The sequence below is a fragment of the Phascolarctos cinereus genome, unplaced genomic scaffold (assembly GCF_003287225.1).
Source record: "Phascolarctos cinereus isolate Bilbo 61053 unplaced genomic scaffold, phaCin_HiC Scaffold_7;HRSCAF=346, whole genome shotgun sequence".
Taxonomy (NCBI): Eukaryota; Metazoa; Chordata; class Mammalia; order Diprotodontia; family Phascolarctidae; genus Phascolarctos; species Phascolarctos cinereus.
The window spans coordinates 2,482,501-2,497,231 of record NW_027556180.1 but is presented as its reverse complement, the minus strand read 5'-3'; the positions used below and the strand labels follow the sequence as shown (position 1 = coordinate 2,497,231).

At 56.5% G+C, this 14,731-nt stretch overlaps 1 long non-coding RNA gene across 7 annotated transcripts in view; it reads left to right on the top strand.

Moving 5' to 3' along the window:
• The first annotated feature begins 4 nt into the window (after positions 1–4).
• The window catches only part of LOC110193169 (uncharacterized), an 18,872-nt gene continuing 4,145 nt past the window's right edge, over positions 5–14,731 (top strand). The window contains exons 1-5 of one of the 7 annotated variants that reach the window (XR_013483258.1): positions 821–1,385; positions 4,993–5,072; positions 6,371–6,443; positions 7,038–8,655; positions 9,571–9,712. This is a non-coding gene — a long non-coding RNA (uncharacterized LOC110193169). Of the gene's footprint in view, positions 108–806; positions 1,386–4,992; positions 8,656–9,570; positions 9,713–14,731 lie in introns of those variants that run through there. The other 6 variants (XR_013483253.1, XR_013483255.1, XR_013483256.1 and 3 more) reach the window with 6 other exon arrangements.

Sequence of the window (14,731 nt, the reverse complement as noted above, 5' to 3'; positions counted from 1 at the left end):
CTGAATCGTCCCGCCCCCCTCATTCATCCTTTTACGGAACGCAGATCTCTAAGCGCTCCTTGGAGCCAAGGCTGCGCTGAGCCCGGGGCTCAGCATGCATCCCACAGGTAAAGCCCTCGGGGAGCCTGGAGGGGAGAAGGTAGGGGAAGAGAGGGAGGCGCGTGGGCAGGCGAGCTGGCCGCCGGAGGAAGCGGCAGCCAGTCTCCCCGTCCTTCCGGCCGGGTCTGTCGCCCCCGCCTTGGCCCCCTGAGCCGCCGGGTACTCCGAGATGGTTAAGGCCCGCAGCCGGCGTGGGGGACCAGGCCTCTTTGGTATCTGCTAGGGATGCTGCAGAGCGGGAGGGCGTCCTCGGCCGCCTCGGCCGCCCTCCCTACCCTGCAAAGAGGGTGTCGCTGCTTCGCTCTGAGAGGAGGTTAAGGAGGGAGGAGCTCTCGTCCTACGCAATGGCCTTCCTCCGCCTGCGTCAGGCTCTCTGCTCCGCCCGAGTATGCTGTGGAGAGCCTACCATCCCCTCCATCCCCTCCCCTCTCCTGTGCCCGGGAAGGGGAGTCTGGCGCTCAGCCCGTGCGCTGCCCCTCTCTGTGGCCCAGGCCTCTGGGGCGCGGACACCGAGACGACGGTCCTTGGATGCGGGGGCGGGAGGGGGGATTCATTGCGAGGCCCAGGAAAGACCCTCAAGGGAGCTCCTCACCCCGTCCGGCCGCTGCCTTCAGGCATCTGGGGACTCGTGAGGGAGGGCTTCCCGGAGGGGCGGGAGTCACGGGTGGCCGGGGGAGGGAAGGGAGGAGGCAGGAGTCGCTGGCGTGGACCTTGTCCAAAGCCCCTCCCCAGCTGACCGGGCAGAGGGTCAGGAGGCGCTCAGACAGGACCACAATACTCACCCGGTGTCTGGGTGGGGTGGGTTGAGCCTCTGGCCGGTCGGCCAACCCGAGATCAGCGTTGAGCCAAGCCCCTGGGAGCGGCTGCTAGGCTCGCCTCTCAAGAGTTGCGGGCGTGGACCGGGACTCCACCAATGGCCTGCGGGCTGGCCACCCAGCCCCCCAACGCTCCCTTGGGGTAGAGGCAGGCTCTGGCAGCCTGGCGGAGGAGTGCAAGCACAGGAGTCGTGGCTCTCAAGGGGCTCCTCGGCTGCCTTGTGACTGCCCAGCGCTGCCACCGCCGCGTCACTTTCTCCTGAAGGGCTGGGAGAATGGTGAGCATCGCAGAGCTGGTCATGGGGCTTCTTTTTGCCAACCCGTCGTCAGAGGTCTGCGGAGTCCGCTGAGACTGAGCCATCTCCTCCCGCAGCCAAACGGGGGATCTTCGGAAAAAGCAAGGCCCAACAATCCCCGTCCGCATTCCAGGCGCACTGCGGCCTCCGGCCCAACCTCAACCTCCCACCCCAGGTGCGCGCCGTGCTTTCTCTGCTGGGGGACTGTGGGGGGAAGCGGCGGCCAGCCTTCAGAAAATGTCTTGTCTGCTTTAAACAAAAATGAGGCCTGCGGCACCTAGGGGCATCCTGCCTTTAACGGCCCGGCCTTGAGACTGGGCTTCTGAGTCAGGGCAGGAAAGGACCTGCTCATCTGGTCCGCCCACCTCAGAGGGAAGAAGTAAGAGGAAGGCCAGAGGGGCCGCAGGGGAGGACTCGAACTCAGCGTCTCCTTCTTGAACTAGGCTGTGCTTTCTTTCTCATCTTGTTTGGCTGTTGCTGATTCGAAGCTGTTTCCTGTCCCTCTGTGGCCAGGGGGCGCCTCCCCCTGGGGGCTAGCCTTCTGATGGCACAGTCCGACCATGTAACCTCCACACTGCTCGGTACACTTCACTGGCGTCCTGTTTCCTCCAGTATGAAATATAACATCCTCTGTGGCTTTCAAAGCCCTCCCTAACCTGACCCCTTCCTGCTTTTCCAGCCTCCCTACTACCCGTACCCCCCCCCCAATATTCTATGAGCCAGGGCTGCTGGACTCCTGCCTGTTCCTTGCACGGGCCACTCCCATTTCCCTACGCTAGGCATTTGCACTGGCCATCCCCCGTGCCTGGAATGCTGTCCCTCCTAGTTTTCCTGGCTTCATTTAGGTCCCATCTAAAACCCTACCTTCTACAAGAAGCCTGGCCTGGTCCCCATCAACGCCAGGGCCTTCTCTCATGCTTTGTCTTGGGGTTCATCTCCAGTTTATCCTGTATACATCGTGTCTGTACATAGCTGTTTACCTGTGGTCTGCTTCATTAGGCTTTCGGCTCCTCAAGGTCAGGGACTGGTTTTGTTTTTTTTTGTTTTTAATCTCCACACCCCACCCCACCCATCTGGGTAAGTGCTTAGCACACTGCTGGCATATAGTGGATAGTGCAGTGGACACACTGAGCAGCCTGGAATTGGGAAGACCTGAGTTCAAATCTATCTTCATACACTTACTAGCTGTGTGATCTGGGGCATGTCACTTAAATATCTCTCTGCCTCAGTTTCCTCATCTGTATAGTGAGGCCAATAATAGCACCTACTTCCCAAGGTGGTTATGAGGATAAAATGAGATTTTTATAAAGTGCTTTGCAAGCCTCAAAGCACTGCATGAATGCTATTATTATTTTATTTTTATTTTAAGGAGCAGGCTGTGCACAATGATATCTCAGGTTCCTTCCTGCCCTGAGTGTCTGACCCCAGGCAGGACCTTGGAGAGCCCAGAGCAAGGACAGCTGTCGGTTCTGTGCACACCTTTGGATGGAGGCTGGCTTATCTGGCCTCCTCTAGGACACGAGGAGATCTCAGGGCCATGTGGCTTTTTTTTTTTTCCCTTAAGGGCAAAGGAAAGGAATGGGCATCAGCAGCCTCTTTCTAGTGGGAACCTGGACGCCCTCTCTGGCAGAAATGAAGCCGGGATTCCAATTATTTAATGGGAACAAACCCCCTTTGGAGGGTGGGGCTGTCTCTGTGGTTATTCCAAGTGGTCTTACCTCAGTTATTTGACTACTTGGTACCCAGAGGCTAAGCCTGAAACAGATGGGCACCCAGCATGCCAGGAGCCTCGCTCCCTGCCAGAACTAGAGGAGAAAAGGACAGGACTAGGTGGAGCTTTCTGTCCACGGTGATAGCACTAAGACTCCCAGACCCTTCAGGGTCCTGACTAGGACCTTCTCTGCCCTTGCTTTCAGGGCTCCCATGTTCTCCCCAAGTGCCTGGGATACCCAAGAACAATAGGGAGAGTTCCAAGACCAGAGTGAGGGTATGAAAGGAAGCCACCAGATTTCCCTGAACCACAGCTCTCCTTGCCTACCAAGTTCTGGGCTCAGGAGGTGACCCTGGTAATTTATGAAAGTGAAAGATCTTGGGGGCAGCTAGGCAGCGATAGAGTGCCAGACCTGGAGAGGACCTGAGTTCAGATCCGGCCTCAGACACACGATACTTACTAGCTGTGTGACCCTGGGCAAGTCACTTAACCCCACTGCCAAGAAAGAAAGAAAGAGAGAGAGAGAGAGAGAGAGAGAGAGAGAGAGAGAGAGAGAGAGAGAGAGAGAGAGAGAGAGAGAGGAAGGAAAGGAAGGAAGGAAGGAAGGAAGGAAGGAAGGAAGGAAGGAAGGAAGGAAGGAAGGAAGGAAGGAAGGAAGGAAAGAAAGAAAGAAAGAAAGAAAGAAAGTGAAAGATCCTGAGCACACATTGTCCTTCTACAAAACACTGTGAGAGTGGCCCAACCATTTTGGAAAGCAACAGGCAATTATTCCTGATGAAAACATCTATACCCTTTTTGATCCAAAGATTCCACAGTGAGGCATGCGTATGCCAAGGAAATCAGTGATAAAAAGAGAGCCCTATAGGCCCCCAAATACTTATGGCTGCACTACCTTTTGGTAGTGACTTAGAATTGGGAAGAAAAGAGCTGCCCACTAATGGGGGGATGGCTAACCAAGTTGCAGCATGGGAATGTGATGGAATATTTACTGTGCCCTAAGAAATGACAAATATGGGAAATACAGAGAAACCTGGGAAGATCTACATGAACTGATGCAGAGTGGAGTAAGGATGACCTAGAAAACAGAATCTGCAACATGAGCACAAGCCAAGTCAAGGGGCATTTATTAAGCACCTACTATATACCAGGCTCTGTGCTAAGTGCTGGGGATATAGAGAAAGGCAAACCAAAGGAAAACTCTTCAACAGTTAAAAGCACCACCACGACACTGACCAAAACGGTCCCAAAGGAGAGTCCAGAAAATACTTCCCCATCCCCTCCCCACAGAGGCAGGGGCCTGTGGGCGTGGAGCGCTACCTGTACTGTTAGACGTGGCAGATGGCTTGGCTCCTGTCTTTTGGATTCTTGCTCCAAGAAGGCTCATTGGGTGAGGGAAAGGGGGAGGGAGCTTCGGAAGTGAGGGTGACGGAAAAACCAAGGCATCAGTACCAATGAGTCAGAAGAAGATGACCAGTGATGAGATCCAGGTGGCCCAAGGGAGAGACACAAAGTCTGAGGAAGCTGGAGGAAGGTGGGGTGGCTCCACCTCTTCTGAGGTGCTGCTGCATCAGGGAGGTCAAAGCAGGAGAAGATCTCCGGAAAGGAGCCCCCAGGCCCCGTAGAGGTGGGGACCTCTGGGGTGGGACGGCGACCAAGCAGCTGAGCTGGCTTTGTGGGTCATGGGCTTCAAGGTTCTGCAGGAAGCCTTTCCTGCTTGTCCTCCCCCACCACCTCCCCCCACGGCTGGGGGAGCCTTCTTCCCTCCCATCTAACCCTGTATACATCTTGTGTGGACACAATTGTTTGCATGTTGTCTCCCCCGTTAGAATGGGAGCTCCCTGAAGCCAGGGGCTGGGTTTGCTCTTCTTCGCATCCACAGTGCTTGGTACTGTGCCTGGCACACAGTAAGTGCTTCATAAATGTTGATTTGTTGACTGACTGACTGATTTTGCCTGCTCATCATTCTTTGTTTCCAGGCCTGTTGGGAAATGATTTTGATGGCCCAGCCTAATGCCCCGAGGGCTTGTGGGATCCCACAGCTGGTGCCAATGCCCTCCATTCTCTGTTCCAGGTCTGATAGAAGAAGCTTAAGGTTTAGCTTCCCGTGAACTTCTTGGAGCAATGCTGGCTGCCCAATTCTCCAGCTCTCTGGTAAGGCTTGCCAAGAGTCCCTTTGGTTTCCAAAACATTCAGAACATCAAAAGGTAAGAAAGTGGGGAGGAGGACAAGTTTGTTGAAGTTTTACCAGAAAGGTAACTGGGGTGGGTGAGCAGGGCTTTGCCCCAGGACCGCGCAGTTTAGTTGTTGTTTATGCCTCTGGCACAGAGGCCCCTCCAGTGCCTGGCTAGGCCCAAGGGTCACTGGGGAATGGCCTGACTTGGCCCCCATCCAGGGGCATGCTGGAGGTATGGCAATATCCTGGGGCTGTTCCATCCAAGTACGCAGCAATATGGAGGCATAGAGATTTCTGGAACCTCAGATATCAAGACATGAAGGTAGAGGAGCCAGGGACACTGTGTGGCCCATCTCCACCCTTCCCTTCTCTGAACCTCAGTTTCCCCTTATAATTTATATAGCGTACCAACCCTTCGAGGGAGAGGCTATTATTATCCCCATTTAACAGTTGATGGAACTGAGGCAGGCAGAGGTTAAGAGTCTTGCCTAAGGTCAAACAGCTAATAAGCTAAGGTCACAAAGACAGTAAAGGGCTGTCTGAGGCTGGATTTGAATTCAGGTCTTTCTAATGTCAGCGCTCTTAAATGCAGAGGTAGGATTAGAAGCCAGGTCCCCAGCCTCTAACCCCAATCAGCTGCCTCTTAAAAGGGGTCCTGTATGTACAATCGGGGGTGTGCAGAATGGCCAGACAGCAGCCAATGTGACAAAAATCTGGGCCCTGGTGTGGACTCTGAGCTTGGCAAGAGTTAGCCACGTCAGCTGAGGCTGCATTAAGAGAATCCCAGGATGAGGAAGGTGACTATTCTCCGTCCTCTGCCCTGGGCAGAACCCGCGTGGAGCGTTGTGCTCAGTCCAGGGAAGGACGAGTTGGAGAGAGCCCAGAGGAGGTAGGGGAGCACCTTGGGTCCTCCTGGGGCTGGCTGGGGGGCCTGGAGATAATTAGGTCAGAGGAGAGAAGACTCCAGCTTTTGGGGTCGTCACATCTGATGCAGCTCAAGGTCAGCTCCAGGACCTGCAGGGTCATCGGCCAGGGCGGGCTTCGTCAGCAAGACCTGCCTGGAGTGCCCTCCAGGACAGCCTGCCCTGGGCCCTCGGCTTTGGGTCTGCTGTCTGTAACCGTCTGCCTGCCCTCTTGGCTCTGGCTTCCACAGCCTCAGGCCACGGGCAGGTCACGTGGGGCTAAGGGAGAGGCCCGAGCCAGCTTCCCACTGAGCTGTCCAATATCCTAAGTGTCCCTGCCCTCTCCCCCTTCACTGCTACATCTTTCCTTGCAGGCCTAGCCAAAAGCTCTCCAGTCCACACTCCATCCTGGCTGGCCCAAAGGCCTATGGGACCCCAAAACAAGAAGTGAGCAGAGCCCCCAGCCACGCTGTTTCTGAGAAGATGGGGCCCACCAATGCCAGGCCTTCAGTCAGGCAGGGGGATTCTCAGCCTTGGTGATGAGACTGGTGTCAGGGCCTCGGTTTAGGTGGTGATGTCCCAAGGTTCCTTGGGGAGGGGGCTGTTGAGGAGGTGGAACCACTTCCTAAACACTAATGAAGAGCCTGTGACTTCCTGCTGAAACCAGGGGCTGAGGAGGGAGCATGGCTAGCAAGAGAACCCCATACGTATAAGCTGCCATCTTGTCACGGGCTCCTCTCAGGCCCGATAAGCATTTATTAAGTAGCTACTGTGTACACTGGCTGCGAAGCTGGCCAGTGCTGGAGTCAGTGCCCCGGGGATGATGTTCAGCCCTCCCAGCCTCTGCAGGCCCAGGCTCACTCTCTTTTCTCTTGGAGATCTGAGCCCCCATCGGTGCTGGTTGCTCTTAGTTTCCTGCAGAGTTGGCCGTGTCCCTGGAGTTCCTTTCCCTAGCCCTCTCTGCCCTTTGGGATGCCAGGGTTCCAGAGCAGGTTCATTAACAGGCCTCCCCTGAGTTATGTGCTTAATCCTCCCTCACAGCTCAGCAGTAAGGCTGTGTTAGTCACTGGCTGTGACTCGGGCTTTGGCCTCTCCATTGCCAAACAGCTGCACTCCCACGGCTTCCAGGTATTTGCCGGCTGCTTTCTCAAGGTAGGGAAGGGCCACCTGACAGGTCCTGTGGGGTGTGCACTCCCCACCTTTCCTGGCCCCTCCCCATCTCGGCTCCATGTTGCCAGGCTCTCCCAGGCTGGGTGGGCTGCCAGCCAAGCGGTCAGGAAGGGGAGCTAGAGGGCCTCCGATATCCAGGCTTCTTTGATGCTGCTGGCAAAGCCTGCCCTGGGCACACAAGCGCTCACTCTGAGTCTCTGCTATCGTGGCCCCACCTTGGTCCGCCATTGTGGTCCTGGGATCCTCTGAGCTGGAAGGGCCCTCAGGGGGCCAAATCCCCTATTTTACCAATGAGGAAACTGAGGAAAAGTCCTAGCCTGCAGCCAGTAATCAAACTTGGGTTCTGTGACTCCAAATCCCATGGTCTTCCCACAGACATTTGCAAATACACGGAAGCCCACATTCTCATAGCCCCAGGCTTCCACAGACGCATGCCCTCCCCCATTACACATGTACACCCCCTAGCAGGGGTCTGGGGCACCAGTGGATTTCACTAGAGGAGCTGGGAGCTTGTGAACCAGGCTATTTGAAGGGAAGGACCACTCCCATCGGTGCCGGGAGACTCAGCCTGAAGCTGATTGACTGCGGCCCCATGCGTGTGGGCCCAAGCCTCTGCTGGGGTTCTGTGTCTCCCCTTTGACCCCTCCTCATTCTCCTTTGGGGTCTCTGCTCTGGCTGCCGTGGCTGAGGTCCCGGGCAGGGAGTGCCCCGGTCAGAGTCCATCCCCTGGAAGGAGGTCTTCTCTCATCTTCTCGCCTTCTCCTGGCCCTTTCCTACCCTGCCCCTGCTAGCTCTGGGGGGCTCTGGGACAGGAACGCTACTCCTGGTCCCACACCCTGAAGTCCCTGGGTTCTTGGTGGTCCCCGATCCCTGAAGCCTGGGCCCTTTGCCTGAATGTTCCCCGGGGAGCCACAGGATGCCAAACGCAGAGGGGCCGGTGAGGGGCTCCGCTCCCCACCCATCCACGTTATCCATAGCTGCTTGTCTGCCCGCCTCTTGTGCACCCTGCCTGTTCTCTGAGCCCAGGAGATGGTCCAGGCTCTCCAGAAGGTCTCTTTCCTCACACCTCTCCTCTTCATCTGCCACGTGGGCCCTGGGACCAGCGGCTGCTTCCCCTACTCTCTGGACAGAGTCAGAACAACTGCCTTTAAAGCTACCAAAGTAATTGACTTCCCCATAATGCTCATGTGCCAGCTGCTCAAGGTCTTTCCGGGTCCCGTCCCTGGTGTGTTTGCCCTCCCAGCTCCACGTTGTCTGGAAATCTGCCAAGCACACCAGCGCTGCCCTTGATCAACCTTACACAGAATGGGGCCAAGCGCAGAGCTCTGGGGCCCTGCCTTGGAGACCTCTCCCCCAACGTACCAGATACACTCATGATGACTGCACTATTTCGCCCACATCTCTCCGTGTTTTCCGCGTCACGGGAGGGGAGACTTTGAAAGATGCTTTGCTGATCTCTGAGGACCATCTTTCTTTTCTCCCATCTCAAGTGAGTCTGACCTGACTTTTTTTTTTTTTAGGCGATTGGGGTTAAGTGATTTGCCCAGGGTCACACAGCTAGTAAGTGTCAAGTGTTTGGTCTGAGGCTGGATTTGAACTCAGGTCCTCCTGACTTCAGGGCCGGTGCTTTATCCACTGCACCACCTAGCTGCCCCCTGACCTGACTTCTTGAGGAGCCTGGCTGGCTCTTGGGATCACTGAGGGGTCACAAACCAACCCTGTCATGACGTTTTCAAGAATTCTTCTGGGCATTGGTCAAGGGCACATGTCGGTGCTTTGGACCCTCTCCTCTTTTTAAAGAAATCAGTACAACCTTGGCCCTCCTCCAAGTCCCTGGAGCCTCCTGGCTTCTCTAGGTCTTTGGGTTGGAAGGCCCCTCTTCTCTGAATCCTGCAGGAGAGGGACAGCCAGCCTGGTGGCCCGAGACTGACTCACCATCTCCTAACATTGACTGGGTTTACACTCAGGCTAAGCCATGTTGGCCTGTCCTTTCCAGGGCAGATTTTTCTTGGAAGGGAACACAGAACCAAAGAAGAGTTGAGGGTTTTGTTGTCTCACCATCACCCTTTGGAGCTGGAAGGGGCCTATTTTACAAATAAAGAAACTGAGGCATTCTTGGGAACCAGTCTTTAGTGTCCCCCTCCCGGGGGGGGGAGGCATCCTGAAAGAGGCTGGGGCATTGTGGTGGAAATTCCAGCGGTCCCTGAGCTCTCTGCCAGCTCCCAAGTGTGGTGAGGACCTGACTGAAACTGGGGAATTGTCCTCAGGGAAGCCTTCCCCTTTTGAACCCCAGGATGCTTCTGGGAATTCCTGTCCACTGTGCTTTTCAGCCAGGTTTTTGCTGGCCAGGTTTTTAGCCAGGTTTTCAAATATCTAACACAGGGCTTCTGGTGTGTGTGCCTAGGATAAGCGAGATGCAGGGGCTGAAGAGCTGGATGCTATGAATCATAGCTGAATGAAAAGCATCCAGATAGATGTCTGCAAATGTGCTGAGGTGTCCAGGGCCATAGAGTTCATCCAGGAGAACCTGAAGAACTCCAAGAAAGGTAGGCTGCACATCCCAAGGATCTCCTGAGGGGGCAGATGGGAATAAGGCAGCCCCCGGCCCCTTTGGCCCCCCCCACTGATGGAGCCTAAGAGGGGCCATCAGGGAGATGACAAGGGGCTGGGGAGAGGTGGCTTCTGGGCCTCAGCCGCTGCTGCCTCCTTCCCCTCCCAGGAACTACTTGTATTTAGGACTTTTTTCGAATATCTGAACTGGTTCCAATTCACCCCACCTCCCCTATATCCCAGAATGATAACTTTGCCTTTCCTGATCTGTGTGTGTTGGCGAGCTCCAGCACCCAGCAAAATGCTTGGCATGCAACAGGTGCCAAATAAACGCATATTGGATTGAATGAGACTGGTGTGAGAAAGAGGCTCGTGGAAAGGGGAGTGGGTAATTTATCAATGCCATTTAAAAAGGGTTTTTACTAAAAAGAATGTGCCAGAATGTGGATGCACAGTAAGCTCTTAATGATGCTTGCTGACTAGCTGACAAAACTTGATGAAAAATTGCAAAATAAAGTCTGTGCATTGGGGAGAAATTTGAGCACAGGACGTGAATGCTCAGAAGACACGGAGAAAATGGCCTTGGGGTTTGTACATGTAAGCTTGGTTTTTAATTGCAAAAGAAATAGAAGCAAAACTGAAAAAGCTTGAAAACCCCAGAGGATAAGAGAAGTGGGGCATCGCAGCTGCTTCCCAAAGGTCAGGCCATGCGCCAGAAGCCTCTGGTGCTCACCTCTCTACCTTTTTCCAATGCAGAGGCCTCTGGCTCTCAAAGGCTGCAGGGGTAAAAGTCCTGGCTGGTCCCAGCAGGCTGGAGGGGCCTGGAGGCAGAGTGAGGGTCAGCCCAAGCCCAGGGGCAAACTTGCCTTGTGAGTCCCCGGGGCTACCGTGACTGACAGAGACCGATGACCTCGGCTGTGGAGAAAAGACCCGCAGAGAAGAAAGAAGAGGGGACCCAGAGTGCGTGGCAGTCTCTCTCTTCTCTCTGTCTCTGTCTTTACCCTTCTTTCTCTGTCTCTGTCTCCTCTCTTCTCCTCTCTTTCTCTCCCTCTTTTTTCTCTGTCTCCTATCTCTCTCTTCTCTCTCCATCTCTCCTCTGTCTCTTCCCTCTCTCTCCCTCTCCCTCTCTCTTTTCTCTCTCTCTTCTCTCTGTCTCTGTCTTTATCTTTCTTTCTCTGTCTCCTTCTCTCCCCTCTTTCTCTGCCTCTCTTTTTTCTCTCTCTCCTATCTCTCTCTTCTCTCTCCATCCCTCCTCTGTCTCTCCCCCCTCCGTCTCTTCCCCCTCTGTCTCTTCCCCCTCCTCTCTCTCTTCTTCTCTCTCCTCCCTCCTTCTGTCCTCTCCTCTTTTCTCTCTCTCTCCCTCTCTCAGCAGCTGAGGAAGCCTTGGGGTGAGAGGGGTCAGAGACCCAGCTGGAGCAGAGGGGATCAGGCTCCATTGTGGAGGCTTGAAAGGCATCTGATGAGTTTGGTCCTGAGGAGACAGAAAACTTCTGAGCAGGGAGGAACATGATAAAAGCTGTGCTTTAGGCAGATAGATGTGAGTGTGAGGAGCAGGATGCTGGATGATCTGGAGGAAGAATACAGGCTGGGGCCACTCAGAGGCTGGCAGGCCTGCATGCCTTCATGGCTCCCTCTTCCTTAGCACCCTCCCTGAGCCCCCCACTCTGAGCCTCTCCTGTGAGCCCCCCTCCCTGAGCCCCCTCTCTCTGAGCCCCCCGTGAGCCCCCCTCTCTGAGCTGCCTCTTTACCTGTGCCCCCCCTGAGCACCCCCTGAGCTGCCTCCTTACCTGAGCCCCCCTCTCTGAGCCCCCCAACCCTCCCTCTCTCTGAGCCACCTCCCTGAGCCCCCCTCTCTCTAAGCCCCCTGAGCCCCCCCAACCCTCCCTCTCATTGAGCCCCCTCCTCTTCTCTCCCACTCCCTGGGTGGGCAGCATGAGCCTCCCTCCTACTTGGTGGCTAATCACCAGCTCTGCACCTTTAAAGACTCCCTAAGGCAAAATGCCTCTTGGTTAGTGCCTGGCTGAGGTCAAGGGTCTGAAGATTGACCCTTTTCCTGCATACTGGGGCTGGGCAGAATCCCCAGGGCACTCGGCTTTGTCCTCAGGACTCCCTATTTCTCTCTCCCTCACCCTCACCCTCCTTCCCGGCCTCTGCCTCTTTCCACTCCAGGGCCAGAGCTTGGGAAACAAGGCAGTGGGGCTTCTGCCCCCCATGGTGGGGCCTCCTGGCCTGGGTCCCGCAGGCTGCCTCCCCTGGCCGCCTCTTTGGGAATGCCAAATGTGGCCCCCAGGTGGAGGCCTTGGAAAGCCTGCCTCCCCCCGTAAGTGTGAGGCCCCCTCAATCCCTCATCTGCCCAAGTACCCCCTCAGGAGCAGTGGGCTCAGCCTGACTCCAAGACCTCTCTGCCACACTCCCATTAATGGTGACACACTGCCAGGGTGTCAAGGCTGCTGAGGCCTCAGCAAATATCACCACATCAGCAAGCCTGCGGGGCCTGCAGAGTCAGGGCACAGGTTAGAGACACTTAGAGAGACCTGCCCGTGGCCACACAGCCAGGAGGTGTCTGGGGTGGGATTGGATTTCCAGCCCAGCCCCCACCCACCGCAGGTCTCATACTGGGATTCCCCCCGATGCCGAGGCAAGCAGGGCGTGTGGGTCGGAATCTCAGCTGTCACCAGTGACCCCCCCTACCCCCCACCCAGGGTTTATTGAGCCTCCTGCTTGGCTGGGTGGGGAGGGCTCGGGTGTATGAGGCACAGACCCTGCCTCATAGGATAGGATAGGAGGACAGCTGGGGGCAGTCAGAGAGGAGGGCTCGACTTTCCTGGGCCTTGGGTACCATCCTCTGGTCTGACCCTCTTCTCTCCTAAGCGAGAAGGCTGAGGCCTGGAGGGGTGATGTGATGCAGTCATCCAGCCAGAGTGGGGGGAGCAGGGGGCACAGGGCCCGTTTCTCCTGATCACCAGGGACATTCTCAGCTCCCCACTGAGCCCTCCCCTGCTCCAGCTGCCCAGGAGCTGGGGGCCTAAGAGGAAGGCTCCTGGCAGGGAGCCCAGTCTGGCTTTGTGCTTCCTGGGCCTCCTGTGGGGGTGGCATGGGGGGGGTGCGGGGGTCAGCTGTCTGTCTCTGCTTTGTGTGTTTATTACTAGTCCTTCTGCTCTGTACGTGTGTGTTTATGTAAGAGACAGAGAGGTGGAGAGAGATGCTTTAATGCAGAGAGAGGGCCTGCGCCCTCGGCCTCTAAGGACGGAGCGTGGCGGGATTTTCAGAGACAGAAGCAGAGTGTCCTGGCGGGGGCAGGGGGTGCCCAGGAGGGCCAGGCAGGTCTGCCCAGCTCCCCCTCCTCGTGGGGTTTCCCCGTCACTGCCTGCTGGATGTAGATCATTGAACACAGACTCACTCGCTGCCACCAAGGACCTGGCGACCTTGGGAGAGTCTCTTCCCTGTCACAAGCCTCAGTTTCCCCCAGATGACCTCTGAGGTCCCAGCTGGTTCTAGAGCCGTGATCCCCATGACCAGCCTTTGGGAGGCACTGTCCTCTAAGCCATTCTTGTGCCCAGAGAAGCCGGTCACAGAGCAGATGCGACCCGGACTGGCAGAGAGAGAATGGGAATAGGGAGTGGTGGTGGCTGGGAGCGGGGCGATGGCTGCCAGCTGTGGGGTACAATGGACAGAAGCCTAGGGCTGCAGGTAAAGGGCCCATGTTCAAATCCTGCCAGAGATGCTTGTTCTCTGGGTGACCTTGGCTAGGTTCCTTCCCTTTGTAAGAGGAGGCTGCCTGAGACTCCATGGCCTCTGAGCAAAAGGAGACCCTTAGCTCCATCAAGCCTCACAGCTATCCCCTCTGTGGACCACCAGTATTGTGGCTCTGGTTTCACAGGTGAGGAGACTGAGGCAGAGCAAGGTGGCTACTTGCCCAGCAGGTTCAGAGTCAGGGTTCAAACTTGATGTCTCCCACCAGGATGCTCAGGGCTCAACCCTGGACCCCCTTGGAGGGAGGGGCTGGGCCAAGATACAATCCCCTGTCCATGATGCCTGGGGGTGCCCCTGGAAGGAGGACTACCCAGGTGGGGATGTGCCTTATGCAAAGACATGGAGGTGGGAGAGGACAACTGGAAACTGGCAAATGCCTGGTTTGGCTGGAGCTGGGAGAAGGGAGGCCAGCAGGCCAGGCCAGAGGAGGTGGCCCTGGTCTGCAGCTACAGCTTCCAGCCCTGCGAGGGGCCTCATCCGGCATGGCCTTGGCCCCACTTTCCGGCCTGCTTCCCAGCAGCCTCCTCCTCTCTCTGGTGGGGATGGGGGCCCCTCCCTGCTGCCTGGCAGCCTTGGGGGAGAGCCAGGTCTGAGCCCCAGCTGGCAAGGCCGCCTCCTTCCCAGGCTGCCCTGGCGGTCTGGTCACTTCCTCCCACAGCAGCTCCCCCTCCGCCCCGCCCCAGGTGCAAGCGCACTGTTTTTTGTTCCTTGGAGGTCAGTAGTGGCCAGGACTTGGTGGCTGGGGGCCAGCCACAGCCAGCGTCTCTGACCCCAGGGCGGTAGCCTCTGGCCACAGAGGCTGAGGGATCTTGGTTGAGATTTCATGTGGGCATCTCGGGGAAAAGATGCTGCCTGAGCCAAGCACTCCCAGGAGTGCCAGGGAAGCAAGTGATGAGCTGGGCTGGCCTTTCCAGCTTCCCAGGCGGGGCTTCGTCCTCTCCCCCTCCAGGGAAGGAGGCCACGGGGACGTCTTCCCAGCTGGCTCCGCAGCTGCTCGGGCATGGAGATATCTGCAAGGCTGGGCGGGGCGGGGGAGGAGGACAAGGCATGGGGCACAGCTCCAGAGTGGGGAAGGGCAGAGCGGGCAGAAAGACGCCCTCCTCCTCCCAGACAAGGCCAGGTTTCCGGAAGGATTCCGCCTACCCTTTGACACCCAGTGATTTTCTTTCCCTAATGAATGCCCACAATTCTCCTTAATTGAAGGAACAGAAACCAAAGGGCAGCAGATGAAGATTTAATTTGGGGAGCAGGGAAGGCAGGCA